Source organism: Elephantulus edwardii, unplaced genomic scaffold (genome assembly GCF_000299155.1).
Source record: "Elephantulus edwardii isolate Elephantulus edwardi_28Jun2011 unplaced genomic scaffold, EleEdw1.0 scaffold00041, whole genome shotgun sequence".
In the NCBI taxonomy this organism is placed as follows: Eukaryota; Metazoa; Chordata; class Mammalia; order Macroscelidea; family Macroscelididae; genus Elephantulus; species Elephantulus edwardii.
The window spans coordinates 6989681-7006443 of NW_006399791.1; positions in this window are offsets into that span (position 1 = coordinate 6989681).

The window sequence follows — 16763 nt, forward strand, 5'->3', positions numbered from 1 at the left end:
TAGGCTGGCTAGGCTTTCAGTCTAAAAGCCAGGAGAGGCACTCCAGAGACAGGGCAGTCCAGAGGAGGTGGAATTTTACCAGCACTCTGGCTGCACCAGCCCGCCCTACACACATCTGATTACACTGAGGTGATCAGCTCCTCAGGGAACCTTCTTTGGGGATGATGTTGTTGTTGTGTGTACACCTGGAAGCAGAACTGGCCGACAGCCAACTGTCCAGCAGGTTTTCTAAGGCAGTAAATTCTAGGAGAGAAGTTTGCCCATCCTTCTCCCACGGAGCAGCTGGTGGGTTTGAACCATGTATCTTTGCGATTGCATCTCAGCTTCTTATCCCTAGGCCACTGTTGTTGTTGATTGCCTTTGAGTCGAGCATGACTTGTAGCAACCTTATGAACAAAAGGCCTGAAGCCCCTCTACAACTATTGACATTTGTCAAAGTTCATAGAGTTTCCACAAGCACATTGTTTAGAAAGTAGATGCCACTCCTGCTTCCAAGCCTGTCATAGAATGTTATTCGAGTCACCTGAGATGCAGAGCGACCCTACATACAGCAGCTCTGAACCCTTCCCTGTCCTGAGCCAGACTCACTAATTCTGACACACAAACCCCCATTGCCCCAGTTACTGTATCACTAGAGCTCTAGAGCTCCTTAATTCCTTCTAGGAGATGGAAGTTGGAGCTCTGGAATAAACTAGATGAAATCCAAGTATCTAATAACAAGAGAATGGATAGACTGTGGTATATGCATACAAAAGAAAACTATACAGTACAAAAAACAAACCACTGATGTACCCACCAACATTGCCGATTCTCAAAAATATGTGTGCTAAATAAAGCAGCCAGACACAACAGAGCTCATATTGTATGCTTCTGCTTACATGAAGTTTGAGAACAGGTGAAACTAGGCTTTAGAGAAAGAAGTCAAAAGAGTGGCTGTGTCTGCAAGGCGCTGAGGGGAAAAGAAGTGAGAGTGCAGGGGAACAGCCAGGGCTCTTCCAACTGTGTGTGGGTTTCCGCCACATGGGAAAGTCTTGACGGTTGGCTTGTGTCTCCGCTGAATGTGCTGTATTTCTTCTGGAACAAAAGGAGATAAGCTGCAGTTTCTCACCTGCCTCCCTACCTTGTGGGAGACTCAGCAACCTACATCTTCCTGGTCTAGGTTGAACACAGGGCTTTCTGCGTCCCCCTTGCCCCGCCCCCCACCTTAGGGTCAGGTCATAAAACAGACTGTGTTTTAGAAGTGGATGCTCACAGTGGCCCCTTCCGTCATGTGCCTCCTCCCCCCTCCAATTGAGTATCATCCTGTGAGACTAAGGAGGTGGGCAGCTGATACAGTGCCCATCTTACTTAAAAAAAAATGTATCTTCGCTGAAATTTAACAGCAAATCAAGGTCCCCTTTGACAGTTTTCACATAAACTTATCAGTGAGGTTAGACATCAGTTACATTTTTTTGTCAATATTCTCATTAATTGTGTTCTGATTGTTCTATTTCCAAAATTCGAGATTTTCTGCCCCCTTATCTCCTCATCTTTGAGTTAGAGTAATTGTTGGTCTTTTGGACTCAGGTGTCAGTGTTTTTAAGTAGAGCAGTTACATAATGGGTGACAGCTTTTGTGTCCTTCTACTTTTTAGCTGATAAGCGATCTCAGGGAATGGTTCTAGTTCAAGGTTTGAAGAGCAACTCGCGGCAATAGTCTTGAGTCCTCTAGTCTCAGGACCTCAGTTGTCTGGCTGTTTTTAAGACTTTCCATTTCACTCTGCATTTTCTTCACATTCTAAACAGAATTGTCCGTGGTGGCCCAGGTCACTTAACTTTCACAAAAAAAGTCTTGGTTGGCTTAATGGTTATGCACTAGTTTACTAAATAAAATATTAGCGGTTCAAAAGCACCAATCATGCTGAAGGAGAAAAATGTGGCAGCCTGCACAAGATTCACTATAAAGACTGTTGTTGTTGTTGTTATGTGCCATCGAGTCGCTTGCGACTCATAGCGACCCTCTGTACAACATCCCTAAACTCTGCTCTGTCCTGTGCCAAACGTACCGTCTCCGATACACCCATTCCAATTACCCCAATCACTGAATCAATCCACCTCATAGGGGGACTTCCCCTTCTGCGCTGTCCCTCTACCCTACAAAGCATGATGTCCCTCTCCAAGGACCTATCCCTCCTTGCAACATGTCAAAGTATGTTAGACGGAGCCTCAGAATCCTTGACTCCAAGGAGCAGCCTGGTTTTACCCTTTGCAGGATGAATCTGTTTGTTTTCCTAGCAGTCCATGGTACCCTCAATACTCTTCTCCAGCACCACAGCTCAAAGGCATCAATTCTCCTTCTATCCTCCCTAGTCATTGTCCAACTCTCTGATGAATAACAAGTGATAGCAAAGACCATGGCCGCTATCAGACGCACCTTAGTCTCCAAAGAGACACCATTGCTCTTCAATGCTTTGGAGAGGTCCCTAACAGCAGACTTTCCCATAGCAATACATCTTCTAATTTCCTGGTTGCTGGTGCCGAGAGTGTTGACTGTGGAGCCAAACAAACTGAAGCTGTGAACAATCTCAATCTCTTCACCATCCATCCTGATAATGCCAATTGGTCCAGTGGTGAGAATCTTTGTCTTCTTGACATTGAGCCTCAATCCATATTGTAGGCTGCAGTCCTTGACCCTCTGCTGCAAGCGCTTCAGGTCCTCCTCCGTTTCAGCAAGCAGAGTTGTGTCATCTGCATATTGCAGATTGTTGATAAATCTTCCACCAATCTTGACCTCACATTTCTCCTCAGAGACTAGAGATTGAAAATCCTTTGGGGAAACTCTGCTCTGTCCTATATAAGGATGCCAGCCATAAGCTGGACTTTATTTTACAACACACAAGAAAAACGGTCTTTTAAAAAAATTTTTATTTTATTATTTTGTGTGTGTATGGTCAAATCGGATCTGACTGGTACAGGAGGAGATTGTCCCTCCTTCTCCAACAGAGCGTCTGGTGGATTTGAAACACGTACCTCTTGGATTGCAGTGCTGCTTCTACAACAAAAACAATCTTTAAGAATACCAATCACCGGCGAGCTCTGGTGGCCTAGTGGTAGGAAACTGCACTGCAATCCCAGAGGTGTGTGGTTCAAATCCACCAGATGCTCTGCTGAAGAAGGAGGAACAATCTCCTCCTGTACCAGTCAAATCTGATTTGACGGTACACACACACACACACACACACACTAAAAAAATAAAATTAAATTAAAAAAGAAAGGAAGGAAAGAAAGAGAAAGAAAAATTATCTTTAAAAAAAAAAAGAATACCAATCACCATTGGATGGGTTCAAACTAGCAAACGTGTGTGTGTGTGTGTGTGTGTGTGAGAGAGAGAGAGAGAGAGAGAAAGAGATTTTAACAAAGGTTTACAGAGATATTGTGTTTTCATTAAAAAAAACCCAGCAACTCATGTTTTATTTGTATATAAGTCTGTTCCTTTGTTATAAGAGAGAGATGTTGCTTTCCTACAGTAAACAGCAGTGACTACAGGTAGACTACAGTCTAATAATCAAGAGCAGTCAAGTCAGAGATTTGTAGACCCATGCTTATAGCAGCAGGAAACAATAGCAGGAAAATGGAAACAGTCCAAATGTCCATCAACAAACTAATGGATTGAGAAATTGTGATACATTCACACAACAAAATACTATGTAGCACTCAGGAGCAATGCTTTTGAACAAGGGAGAGGCTGGAGAGCATTATGCTGAGTGAACTCAGTCTCATAAGGACAAATTCTGCATAAGACCATTATGGTAAAAATAGAAGGATCACTAGTAAGATGTGTACAAAAGTTCTAAGGGGGAAGTGGAGGGTGGAAGGAAACTAAGGGAAGAGGGAGCAGCTTATGTGTTAAGCATTATGGTGGTGGTGGTGTTATGTGCCATTGAGTTGCTTGCCACTCATAACAACTCTATGTACAACAGCTCTGAATCCTACACTATCTTGAGCCAACCTCAATGTCTCTGACACACCTACCCCTATTACCCCAGTCACTGAGTCAATCCATCTCATACAGGATCTTCTCTCTTACACTGTCCCTCCACTCTTCCAACAATGATTCCCCTATCCAAGGACAGGCCCCTCCTTGCAACATGCCCAAAGTATGTCAGATAGAGCTTCAGAATCCTTGCCTCCAAGGAGAAGCCTGGATTCAGCCTCTCTAGGCTGAACCAGGTTGTTCTCCTGGTGGTCAATACTCTTCTCTGGCACCGTAACTCTGGCACGAAAAGCATCAATAATTCTTCTATCATCCTTAGTCCAGCTCTCCGATGCATAACAAGTAATTGCAAAGACCATGGCCTGGATCGGGTACATCTTAGCCTCTAGACTGACATCATTGCTCTTCAGTACTTTGGAGAGGTCCCTGACAAGAGATATTCCCAATGCAATTCACCTTTTGATTTCCTGGCTTCTGGTACCAAGAGTTTTGACTGTGGAGCCAAGCAAGCTGAAGCTGTTAACAATTTCAATCTTTTTACTGTCTATCATGATGCTACCAGTAGGGCCAGTGGGTGAAGCCATTTTATATGTAAGCTTTAGAGAAACTGTTTTATTCTGACAGTCATTTTAAGAAATGTATGCCTCAATAATTTTGGCAAAAACACGTGGTGCTAAGCTTTATGTTATGTATATGCTGACCTAGCTTGGTTACTACTCCCTGACTACATCCTGTATCTAGCCCAGGGCCTGGACACCCCTGAGAAGTCAGAAACAATTATGACTCCCAAATGTGAAGAAATCTCAGTTGCCAACCACAATGAAAGTTTTGATAACCACCATGCCCTGTATATAAACCCCTTATTTGCTTCCACTTGGGGTCAGAACAATTTGAGCATTAGCTGATGTTCTTGACCCACGTGCTTAATAAAGAACTTTTTGAACCTTAAACTTCAGCTGAGTGTTTAAATACTTGCATTTTCTGTCATAACGGGAGAAATTATGAAGTTGTAGAGTTTGATGGTCAGAAGAAAGGGGTGAAGGAATTAATAATGATCCAGTGGGGACCTGAAAAGGCAGAGTATTGGTGGGCATGAATCAATGCTGAGTCAGTGTATGGGAATGATCATATGAAACACAATGTGAATAGAGGAATGTGTGAAACACAATGTATAGACATTAATATGATGTATACAAATTCTTTGCAAGCAGGAGCAGCATCCACTTCCTAAACCGCATGCATCTGGAAACTCTATGAACTCGAGAAACAACAATAGCTATGGAAAGGCATTAGATCTTTTGTTCATAGAGACGCTATGAGTCGACCTCAACTCAACGGCAAACAACAACAACATACAAATTCTAGGGAGCTCTGGTGGCCTAGTGAAAAGAAGCTATGCTCTAATCCCGAAGGCATGTGATTCAAGTGCACCAGAGAAAGATGAGCAATCTCTTCCCGTGCAAGTAACTGCCTCTGAAAACCTGCTGGAGGGTCAGCTATAGGTTGGTTCTCACTTGATGGTATACAACAGCATCATATGAATTTTGTATGTAAACCAATTTAAAAATAAAAAATACTGAAAAGGGGGGAAACATTCAAGCTCAGAAAAGCACCAAATTGCATTTTTTTTCATTTTTTATAAATAAAGTATTATTGGAACCCAACATCATTCACTTGCATGCCCATATCTATAGTTGTTTTTGTTCTGTAATGCTGGACTTCAGTAGTTTTAAGACAGATAACATTGCCACACACACACACACACACACAAAATTATTCTCTGGCCTTTTTTTTACAGAAAAAAATTTGCCACAACCAAACAATTGGGTAAACTGCTTTCTTTACATTCCAACATTCCTTGTTTACAAATGGAAAATGTTGAGGTGTCCCTTTGATGCAGAGCTGGCTCTGTTACCAGGGGAGAACTCTCACAGAAGGTATCTGCATTCACTGTCTATGTGCTTTGAACAAAGGCATATACTTTCTTCTGATCTCAACTCCTTTATTAATGGAACCAACATTTTTCTCACCAGGAATAAAAAAAGGTGATTTCTTATCCAGCCTTTCACAGGTTTTTATTGAAGGAGCTCTGGTGGTGTGATGAATGAAGTGCTGGGCTGCTAAGTAAAAGGTCCACAGTTCAACTCCACCAGCCATGTCCTGATAGTGGACCCTCCCTGTGGTGCTGGACAGGCTGTGAACTCTGACAGCAAACCAGGCTACATGGGGGGTGAGGGGGAAGGAAAGGCTCCTCCCGGAGGTCCAAATTGCATTTTTATAATGAACAAAAAGAAGGTGAGTTAGAGATGTTGTTGTTGTGTGCTTCTGAACAAATTCTGACTCATCATGACACAATGGGACAAAACGTGACTACGTCTTCAGGTTTCCTATGCCACGATCTTTACCTGGTGGCACAGTGAGTGCTTAACTGGTAATTGAAAGGCCAGTGGTTTGAACCCACCCAGTGGCTCTGCAGGAGAAAAGACCTAAATGATCTGCTCCCATAAACATTTTAGTCCAGGCAATCCTCTAGGGCAAACCTGCTCTGTCAAATAGAGTTACTCTGAGTTGCAGTCAACTTGATAGCATTCAACAACAATTTTTATCGAACAGATTGCTAGACTTTTTCTTCCACAGAGCAACTGGTGGGTGTGAGCCAACGACCTTTCAGTTAGTAACCAAATGATTAAACACTGCATCATCAGAGTCCTTTAAGATAGAGCTAAATTTGGGCAAAAGTCCAAAGAAGCCATGAAAGTATGGCTCATCCAGCTAACAGATGAAATGTTATGCAAGTTCTGATGAATGAGAAGCAATGTTGCTTGCTCAGTTGTTTAATCATGCTTCAAGCCACTGGACTTCAACCACTCCAGTCAAAAACATGAATATGGAATAGAGAAATATAATGATAAATCAGGACTTGTTTACAACTGTGTTGACATGGTGCTTTCTGAGATGAATTCCTGTCATCTGACAAGCACCTTTGGACACAGTGGAGAGAGGCTAGCACTTCCACTTAGTCCACTGTGACCTCAAGCTAGGTTCCTAATGGAGATCCTAAGTGTCCGGATGATGTAATATTCATCCATGTACACAGTGATGGATTTATTCAGTTGACACAGACTATGGAGAGAAACAAAATCTTCTCTTGAATGCTGGGGAAAGTCTCTATGAAGCTATTCAGTTATTGGACAAAAAATCTTTCTAGAAGGTAAACACTGGCAAAAATAGAAACAGGAGAAGACACTTAGAAGAGTGAAGGCACCTGGCATATGGTGGGAGTTGTCAATCCTTTCCTTTCCTTTCCTTTCCTTTCCTTTCCTTTCCTTTCCTTTCCTTTCCTTTCCTTTCCTTTCCTTTCCTTTCCTTTCCTTCCTTTAGCATTCCAGTACACTCAGAGAATGGAAATAAGTCTAATTTCATTTGGCTTGGGTTACAATACATCTTTACATTGTTGCCACATAGCTATCTGACTTCCCTTAAATTCACCAGTGGAGAGGTCAGGATCTAGAGAAGCTTGGAATCTCATCAGAAATGTCTTCACATCAGAAGTGTCATTATATTGACAACTTCATTCTAATTGGAGAAAGTAGCTAGTGAAGACTGTCCTAGTCAGCATGGTCCATTACCTGACCAAGACAAGCAAATGAACCCTGATGACTGTCAAGAGGCTAGCCATCTAAAGCAATGTTCTTAGGAACTTTGTGGGCAATGCCCAGAGGACAGTCCCTGAGCCAGTCAAAGGAAACTGCTGGCCTTAAAATCTCAAGTAAATCAAAGGCAGGTGAAATATCTGCTAGGCATTTGGGATATGGAGATGGTTTTCCACTTAGTCCATAGCTTAAGATTATTCAAAAGGCTGAAATGTTTGTGTAGGGCCCTGAACAACAGGCCTTAGAAACTGCCACTTTTTTCTGGATTAATTGCACTAGTCTGTTCTTCAGAAGCAACGATGGTAAAACTGTCTCAAAAACTTCCAGCATGTCGTTATGAAGGCCCAATCCTGGAAAAAAAGACATCATGCTTGGAAAGAAAGGTCAGTAAAATAGAGGAAGACCCTTCATGAGATGGATTGACACTGTGACTGTAACAATGGGCTCAAATATAACAGATGATGAGGATGGCATAGGATAGGACAAGGTTCCTATCCATCATTCACAGGGTTCCTATGAGTTGTACTTGACTGCACCTAACAACAATTAATCCCATCACATCTTTTTAATTAAAAGTGTCAGCAACAGGCAGTCATACAGACTGAAGCCTGCAGAAGAAAGATATTGTCTTGAGGGAAAGAAATCCCCCCCCCCGGGTTTTTTGATACAACGCTTGCCTGACACTTCCACTTAGTTGACCCCATTTGAGAGGCAATTACTTACTGGCTTGTTATTGGGTTCTAGTTGTCCCTGAGAGGCTAAGTGGCAGCAGGTGCTTTTAATCACCCTGCCTACGTCATGTTGGGCTGGGGCTGGATCAGAAACATCAGTAAAGCAGGTATTAGTTCCAGATGCCTTCAATCTGGCTTCCAAGTGAGCCCAGTTATCCTGCTTGAAGTCATCACCATGGTCATTCTCATTTGATGCTACTCGAAATATTTGATACACTGGTGAGTAAGGAATTGCACTCTTCGACACAAAGATAGGCAGTTCGAATCCACCATCTGCTCCACAAGGGAAGGATGAGCAATCTCCTCCACTGTGATTTACAGCCTCTGAAAACCCATTGAGCGGTCAGCTATGAGTTAGAGGTGGCAATGAGTTTGAGATTTTTCTTTTTACTTTTAAAAACAAGTAGAAAAGATTTGACTCAAGCTCTGTCAGTACAAGTTTGGTTTGGGAGGCTTTTTATATCTAGCTGCTTCTTGTTGTTGTTAGGTGCCATCAAGTTAACCACAACTCACAGCACCCCTGTGAACAACAGATCTGAAAGTTGTTGTATCCTGTGCCATCTTCACAAATTCCAGCATGCTGGAGGCCATTGTTACAGTCACTGTGTCAACCCATCTTGCTGATGGTCTTCTTCTTTCATGGACCCTCTCTCCACCTTTTCCAGTATGTCTTTGTCTAAGGACTGGCCCTCCTGACACCATATCCCAAATATATGAGCCAAATCTCACCATCATTGTCTCTAACAATCATCCTGGTTGTACTTCCTTCAAGACAGGTTTGTCTCACTTTCAGCAATCTAGAAGCTAGTCAATACGTTTTTGCCAACACTGCAATTCAAAAGGATCAATTATTCTTTGTTTTCCCTTATTCATTGTCCAACATTTAGATGCACAGGAAGCCACAGAAAAATATCATGGCGGCGAGCTCTGGTGGCCCAGTGGCAGGAAACTGCACTGCAATCCCAGAGGTGCGCCGTTCAAATCCACCAGATGCTCTGCTGAAGAAGGAGGAACAATCGCCTCCTGTACCAGTCAGATCCGATTTGATGGTACACACACACACACTAAATAAATAAACAAACAAACAAATAAATAAAAAGAAAAATATCATGGCTTGAATCAGGGCGACTTAGTATTAAACTAGCGTTGTTGCTCTTTAGTACTTTGGTGAGGGCCTTGACAGCAAATTTCTTCAATGCAATACATCTTTTGAGTCTTGACTGCTACTACCATGTGTGTTGATTATGGATCAAGCAAAATGAAGACAATGATAATTTTTCTCCATCTATCATGATGACTCAGTGGTGAGGATTTCGTTTTCTTGATATCAAGATGTAATCCATATTGAAAGCTATAATCTTTGATCCTCTTCAATAAGTGCTTCAAGTTGTCTTCACTTTCTGCAAGCAAGGCTGTATCATCTACATAATGCAGGATGTTGATAAGCCTTCCTCTAATCCTGATACCACATTCTTCTTCATATACTGCGGCTTCTCAAATTATTTGCTCAGCATACAGATTGAATATATATATAAAAAGAATAACCCTGAAACAAACTTTTCTTGATTTTAAGCCATTCAGTGTTCCTTTGTTCAGTTTGGACAACAGTTTCTTTTTTTTCCTTTTCTTTAATTTTATTCTTTTTTTTTTCCTGTGTGTACTGTCAAATCAGATCTGACTGGTACAGGAGGAGATTGTCCCTCCTTCTTTAGCAGAGCATCTGATGGATTTGAACCGTTCACCTCAGGGATTGCAGTACAGCTTCTTGCCATTAGGCCACCAGAGCTTGCCTGGACAACAGTTTCTTAGTCTATATATAATAAGTTTCACAAGAGTACACTGTTCTGGGATTCTCCTTTTTCTCTCTTATCTATCCATAATTTGCTATGGTCCACAGTCAAAAGCTTCTGTATAGTCAATAAACACAAATAAACCTCTTTCTACTATTCTCTGCTTTCAGCTGAGATCCATCTGACATTTGCAATGACATTCCTCATTTCACGACCTCTTCTGAATCCAGCTTGAGTCTCTGGATGTTCCCTGTTGATGTATTGTTCCAGTCATCTCTGAAGTAGAAAATATTAAAAGGCAGCTCCAGAAGACAAAGCAAAGTATTATAATGAAATGTGCAAAGAAGTAGAGTAGAAAACCAAATACATTTTCACACTCGACATTTCTTAAGCTGAAAGAACTGAAGAACAAAGTCAAGCCTCAAGTTGTAATACTGAAGGATTCTATGGGTGAAATCCTGAATGATGCAGGAATTGTTAAAAGAAGATGGAAGTAATACAGAGTTACTGTACCAAAAACAATTTTTGTAAACAAGGAACAATCTCAGGAAGCAGTACATAATTAAGAATCAACAGTACCGAAGGAAGAAGTCCAAGCTGCTCTGAAAGCATTAGCAAATACATACATATATACATACATACGTATATACGTACATACATAAAAATAAGACCCCAGGAATTGATGGAATGCCAATGGAGGTGTTTCAGCAAACAGCTGCACTCTTGACATGCTCACTGGCCTAAGCCAAGAAATTTGGGAGGCCCACATCTAGCCAACTGACTGGAAGAGATCCATATTTTTAATTTTTTAAGTGAGCCAATAGAGTGAAAATTATTGAATAATATTATTAATATCATGCCTAAGTAAGTTAAAATGATGATAATTTTTAAATGCCAAAAAAATTATATAACCAGGACTGTCAGAAATTCAAACTAGATTCAAAAGAGGCTGTGGAGTGAGTGGTATCATATAGATCTTGGCTGAAAGCAGAGAATAACAAAAAAAACCCATTAACTCAAGCTGAAGTAGCTTATGTTTCTGCAAAGAATTATTAACTGAAGACATGAAAGGTTTGGATGGAAGGTGAAGATGGAGGGAAATGTCTTTATCTCAAAGCAGGCTTGGTAAACTTGCAACAGCTTTCTAGAAGCCACCCAGGAAGGTTTAACCAACCTGAACCACATCTAGATAGGATGAGCTTAAGTCTTTCTGCAGTACGAGGTCCAGGATTCCTTCCAGAAAAAAGAAAGGAGGTAAGCAGTCTGGTATGAAGTTGCCACGAGTCAGTTTCTCCTCTGCTTCCTTGTCTTGTAGAAGATTACCATAAAGCCATGTAGAGCTGGACAATTAATAAGGGTGGCAGAAGAAGAACTGATGCCTTTGAATTGTGGTGCTAGAGAAGAATACAGAATATCCCATAGACTGCAAGAGAACAAACAGATACGTCTTGGGAAAAATCCGTCTTGCATGCTTCTTGGAGTCAAAGATGGCAATGCTTCGTCTTTCATACTTTGGACATGTAGTGAGGAGAGGCTATTTCATGGATAGGGGCATCATTCTTGGAAAGATGGAGGGTCAGCAAAGGACAGGAAGACCCCCTTCCCCTACAATGAGATGGATTGACCTCATGACTTCAGCAACGGAGTCTAGTGTGTCAGAGATTATAAAGAGAGCACAGGATAGAGCAGAGTTCAGATTGGCTGTTCATAGGGTCGATATGAGTTATACTTGACTTGAGGACACCTCACTACAACCATCTACATGTTCCCAGTTTTGGTTGAATACAGAGCTTTTCACTAACTCCACCACACACACACACACACACAGGCCACAATATTGCTTGTTTGTAGTTTGAATTTGGCCTCTCAATCTCACCACACCTGCCACCACGCCTCCTGTTTGGTATCGTTCTCTGAGACTAAGAAGGCAGGAATCTGAGGCTGTACTGATCTTCATTTGCTATCTAAGGAATAAGTGGTCTGGGTCTCTGTGTGCTCATTGCCTCCTTATTGACTGGATCTATGAAGTGTGACAAGCCTGCCTAGCAGCAAACAGTAGAAATTCTTATGACCCATTAGCCACCTCACTGCTGCTTGGGGATTGTTTGACCATATGTCAGAGGAAACTTTTCGGGGATGATGAGAATGTTCTATGTTTTTGTGGGTAGTGGTTTTATTTGTGTATGTTCTTGTGAGGTACTCTCAAGTCAGTTCCAGTTCATGCACAATAGCATGAAATACTACCTGCTTCTGAGCCATCTTCACAATCATTTGCAGCCCTCTGCTGCCACCATTCTGTCAATGCATCTGGTTGAGGGTCTTCCTCGTTTTCTCCAGATAATATGTCCCAAGTACATTAGATGGAGTATCACTCATATCTCACTTCTTCTTTAAAAAAATTATTATTATTATTCATTTTCATGAAAATTTAGACTTTGGATTTCCATTCATTCATTGTTGCACTTTTCTCCAAGCCCACCCCTTCCCCCCAGTACATTCCTCTCTTTGAAAAGTAAAAGAAAAATTCTTTCACTGTTTTACAATCCCTCCCCCCCAGGTCCACTCCACTATGTAGCCTTCATTCTGGACTCCCGTCATGACAATAATACCCAATCACATATCCCTTTTAAACAGTTCTCTCCCTCATCTGCTTCAATGCAGTATGCATTATTTATCCCATCTTTCTCAGTCTCCCCCCAACCCCGATGTCAGTCCTGTTTTACAACAATGGAGCATTTGTCCTCACTATCTTACTTGTAAGGGACACTCTGGCTGTAGTATTCTGGAGTTCTTATTCTTCATAATATTATCCATAATTTGTATGACTTAACATTGCCAAAGGTCTGCATAGCCAATAAAACACAGGTAAACATCTGTCTAGATTTTCTGCTTTAATCAAACTCCATCTCAACATTAGCAGAGATATCCCTATACTTGGACCAAGAGTCAGTCGTCAGAATAGTGCAAGGAAACACTGCATGGTTCAAAATGGGGAAAGTAGTGTGTCAGGGATGTGTCCTGTCTCCATAACTTTTCAATCTTTATGCAGAAAAGATCATTCGGGAGGCTGGACTTTATTTTTTTTTTTATTTTCTACTAGTTTATTTACAAAATTTTAATACATTGTTTACAAGAATAAATTCTTTCCATTTGCCTCCTCCGCCCCCCATCAAATTGTACAACCCGATGATTAATCCCCCCCTCCCCCGGCACATCAACATCCCTCTGCTTCAAACCTCTCCTACCCCTCTTGGATCCTTAGGAGGAGTGTGGCATTAGGATTGGGGGAAGAATCCTCAACAACTTTTGCTATGCAGATGATACAATCTTGCTTACCAAAACTAAGGAGGACCTAATAGTTTACTGCAGAAGTCCAAAATCAGGAAAGGAGTGCATCAGGGATGTGTCTTGTCTCCATACTTTTTCAATCTACATGAAGAACAGATCATTTGAGAGCCTGGACTTTATGAGGAGGAATGTGGCAACAAGATTGGAGGAAGACTCATCAACAACCAACAACAACACAACTCTGCTTGCTAGAACTGAGGAGGACCTGAAGCATTTACTGCAAAAGGTCAAGGACTGTATGCAGTCTTCAATATAGATTGAAGCTTAACATTAAAAAGACAAAGATTCTCACCTCTGGGCCCATTGGCAGCACCATGATGAATGGAGAAGAGATTGAAGTTATTAACATTTTCACCTTGCTCAGCTCCACAATCAACATTCTTGGCATCAGCAGTTAGGAAATCAAAAGATAAATTGCATTGGGGAAGTCAGTTGTCAGGGACCTCTCCAAAGTGCTAAGAAGCAATGATGTCAGTCTAGAGAGTAAGGTGCTCGTGATCCAGACCACAGTGTTTGCAATTACGTGCTATACAGTGGAGAAAATGACTACGGATGACAGAAGAATTGATGCCTTTGAATTGTGCTGGACGAGAGTATTGAACATACCATGGACAGGCAGGAGAACAAATAAATCTGTCTTGGAGAGAGTGAAACCAAGTTCCTCCTTGGAGGCAAGGATTTTGAAGCTCCACCCCACATACCATGGGCACATGGCCAGGAAGCACCAGTCCTTGGAGAGGAACATCATGCTTGGAAGGGTGGAGGGACAACATAGGAGAGGAAGACCCTAGATGAGAGGGGTTGTTACATAACTGGGGCTATGGGATTAGGTGTGTCAGAGTCAGTGAGACTGGCTCAGGGTAGGGCAAGTTTCAGAGTTGGTGTACATAAGATCATTATGAATTGCAGGAGACTCAACAGCACATAATTACAGTAACATGTCTTCTTTTGAGAATTCAGCATGTATTCCTGGCAATTCCCCATCAATGTACTGACAGGTAATAATCTTCAGCATAATTTTACTTGCATATGATAGTAATGATATTTTTATAACTTCCACATTCTATTAGATCACCTTCATTTGCTAATGTGACACAATTTAAAATAAGAAATAGATGCAAAAAATATCTTCGTAGTTACAACTTGGAATGAAAAAAGTATGAATGTTTGTCTATATGTTTATCAAGACTCATCAACACTTAAGATTTGTGCCATCTATTTTTAAATTATACCTCGTGGGTTTGTGTTGTTTGGTTTGTTGTTTTTGTTTAAAGAGCCACAAGAAAATAAACTGGGGAATTAACCTTATGATTGCCAAAATGAACAATTGAACAGAAGTATTGAAAAAGAATCTGAAAGAAACCTCTTAGAACACAGGGCAAAACACAAAGAAACACAGAGGACAAACTCAGCGGGTCGAACATCCCGGGAACAGACTTTCCAGTTAGTAAATAAGCCTGGAACAATGTTCTTTACAGGGATCAACTAAATTAGAATTAAATAACATGGCATTTTATATTTGATCAATAACATAATAGTTTAGCCACTATTCATCAGTTTGTCAGTTGACAGTAAACTGGCAAAATCCTGTGGAAGCACAATTGAATACCACGTATCATCAGCCAAATCTGTCCTTGCTCAGGCAACCTCACTGTTGAGAATTTCTCCTAAGGTAATAATTTAAACAGGGACCTCTGGTTTCATAGTCCGTAGGGAGTTGTATGTTAACCCAAAGGTGGAGTGTCTCTTGCAGTTTGAATTCACAAGTAACTTATAGTCTCTGATAAACTTTTGGAGGGTCAGCTATAAGTTGGTTCCAACACAATGGTAGTAACTTGGGTTAAATAATTTACATAATTTGAACATCCAGGGACAACAGTTGTTACCATGAATTACATTTCAAAATAAAAGAAAACAAAAATACAACTGGACAGATAGACAACATCATGGTAAAAAGATGAAAAAGTGAAATTGTCAGGGAATTTCTTTTACTAGGATCCATAATCGGCACCCTGGCGGTAGGGAGTTGTGCTGCCAATCCCAAACAAAGGTGGATGGTTCGAATCCACCAGCTGCTCCATGGAGAAAGATAGGCAATCTCCTCCTGTGTGATTTGCAGCCCCTGAAAATCCATTGAAGGGTCTGCTCTGACCAGCAAGAGAAAGAAAGAAAATTGCATTACACAAATCTGCTGTGTTAAAAAGCAAAGATTACACTTTGAGAAATAAGATATGCCTGGCCCCAAGCCTCAACAACTATTATCTAGTAGATTATGGCCCACTGTGACCCGATAGCTGCCCGTAGAGTTTCAGAGGCTATTCAAACAAATCGCTTTCTTTTCCTCCCCATAAAAGAGGGCTGAGGGGCTTGAAATTTAGAGCTCTTGGGATTTAAAGCCAAAAGCTTTAGCTAGTGGTCACCAAGACTCTTTTCTGACCCAGTGTATGATATTTTCAATCATCTCAGGGATGTGTGAAAGTAGGACAATAAGAAAGACTGAAGCTTTTGAATTACAGTATTGGGAAGGAATACTGAAAACAGCATGGATTGCCAGGAGAATGAATAAATCTAAGAGCTGTCAGAATGCTCCTTAAGAGCAAAAGTGGCAAGCCTTTGCATCACATACTTTGTACATGTTAATAGGAGAGATCAGTCTTTGGAGAAGGGCATCGTGCTTGGTAAAGTAGGGGGATCAGCAAAAAAGGAAGATGGCCAGATGGATTGTCACATGGCTTCAAAACGAGCTCAAACATAGCCAGGATTGTGGGGATGAGGCAGGACCCAGCAGAGCTTCCTTCTGTGGTAGATAGAGCAGCATCTAACACCAATTTTGAAAGAAGGAAAGTGTGAAATTCATGGAGCTATTCATTAAAGTATGGATTTTTACGCTGCTAATTTGTAAACAAACTAGAGACCCAATAAATGGAGATGAAGCATGAAAACGATGTGTGCACTCAGCTGCAGAAACATAAACACGAAAAAGGACCCAGATGAGTGAGGCGCACCCACAGGATGCAGCCCGCGTTTTCCTGAGAAACAAAAGCTCGGCGGACCAGAACAGGGCGGGACCGCGGAGAATGCAACCCCTCTTCTCCGGGTGACATGGGGCAGGAATGTTTCCAGTTCTCCGGGATGATGTTTTCCCTCGGGCACAGAAAAGAAAGTTAAGGGGCCCCCTTCTCCGTTCCGCAGCGCGCGGAGGCCCTGGCTGCGGCTGCGCACTGCGGTCGCGGTGCCGGCGCGGGGTCCACGAGGCGGGCACAGCGCCG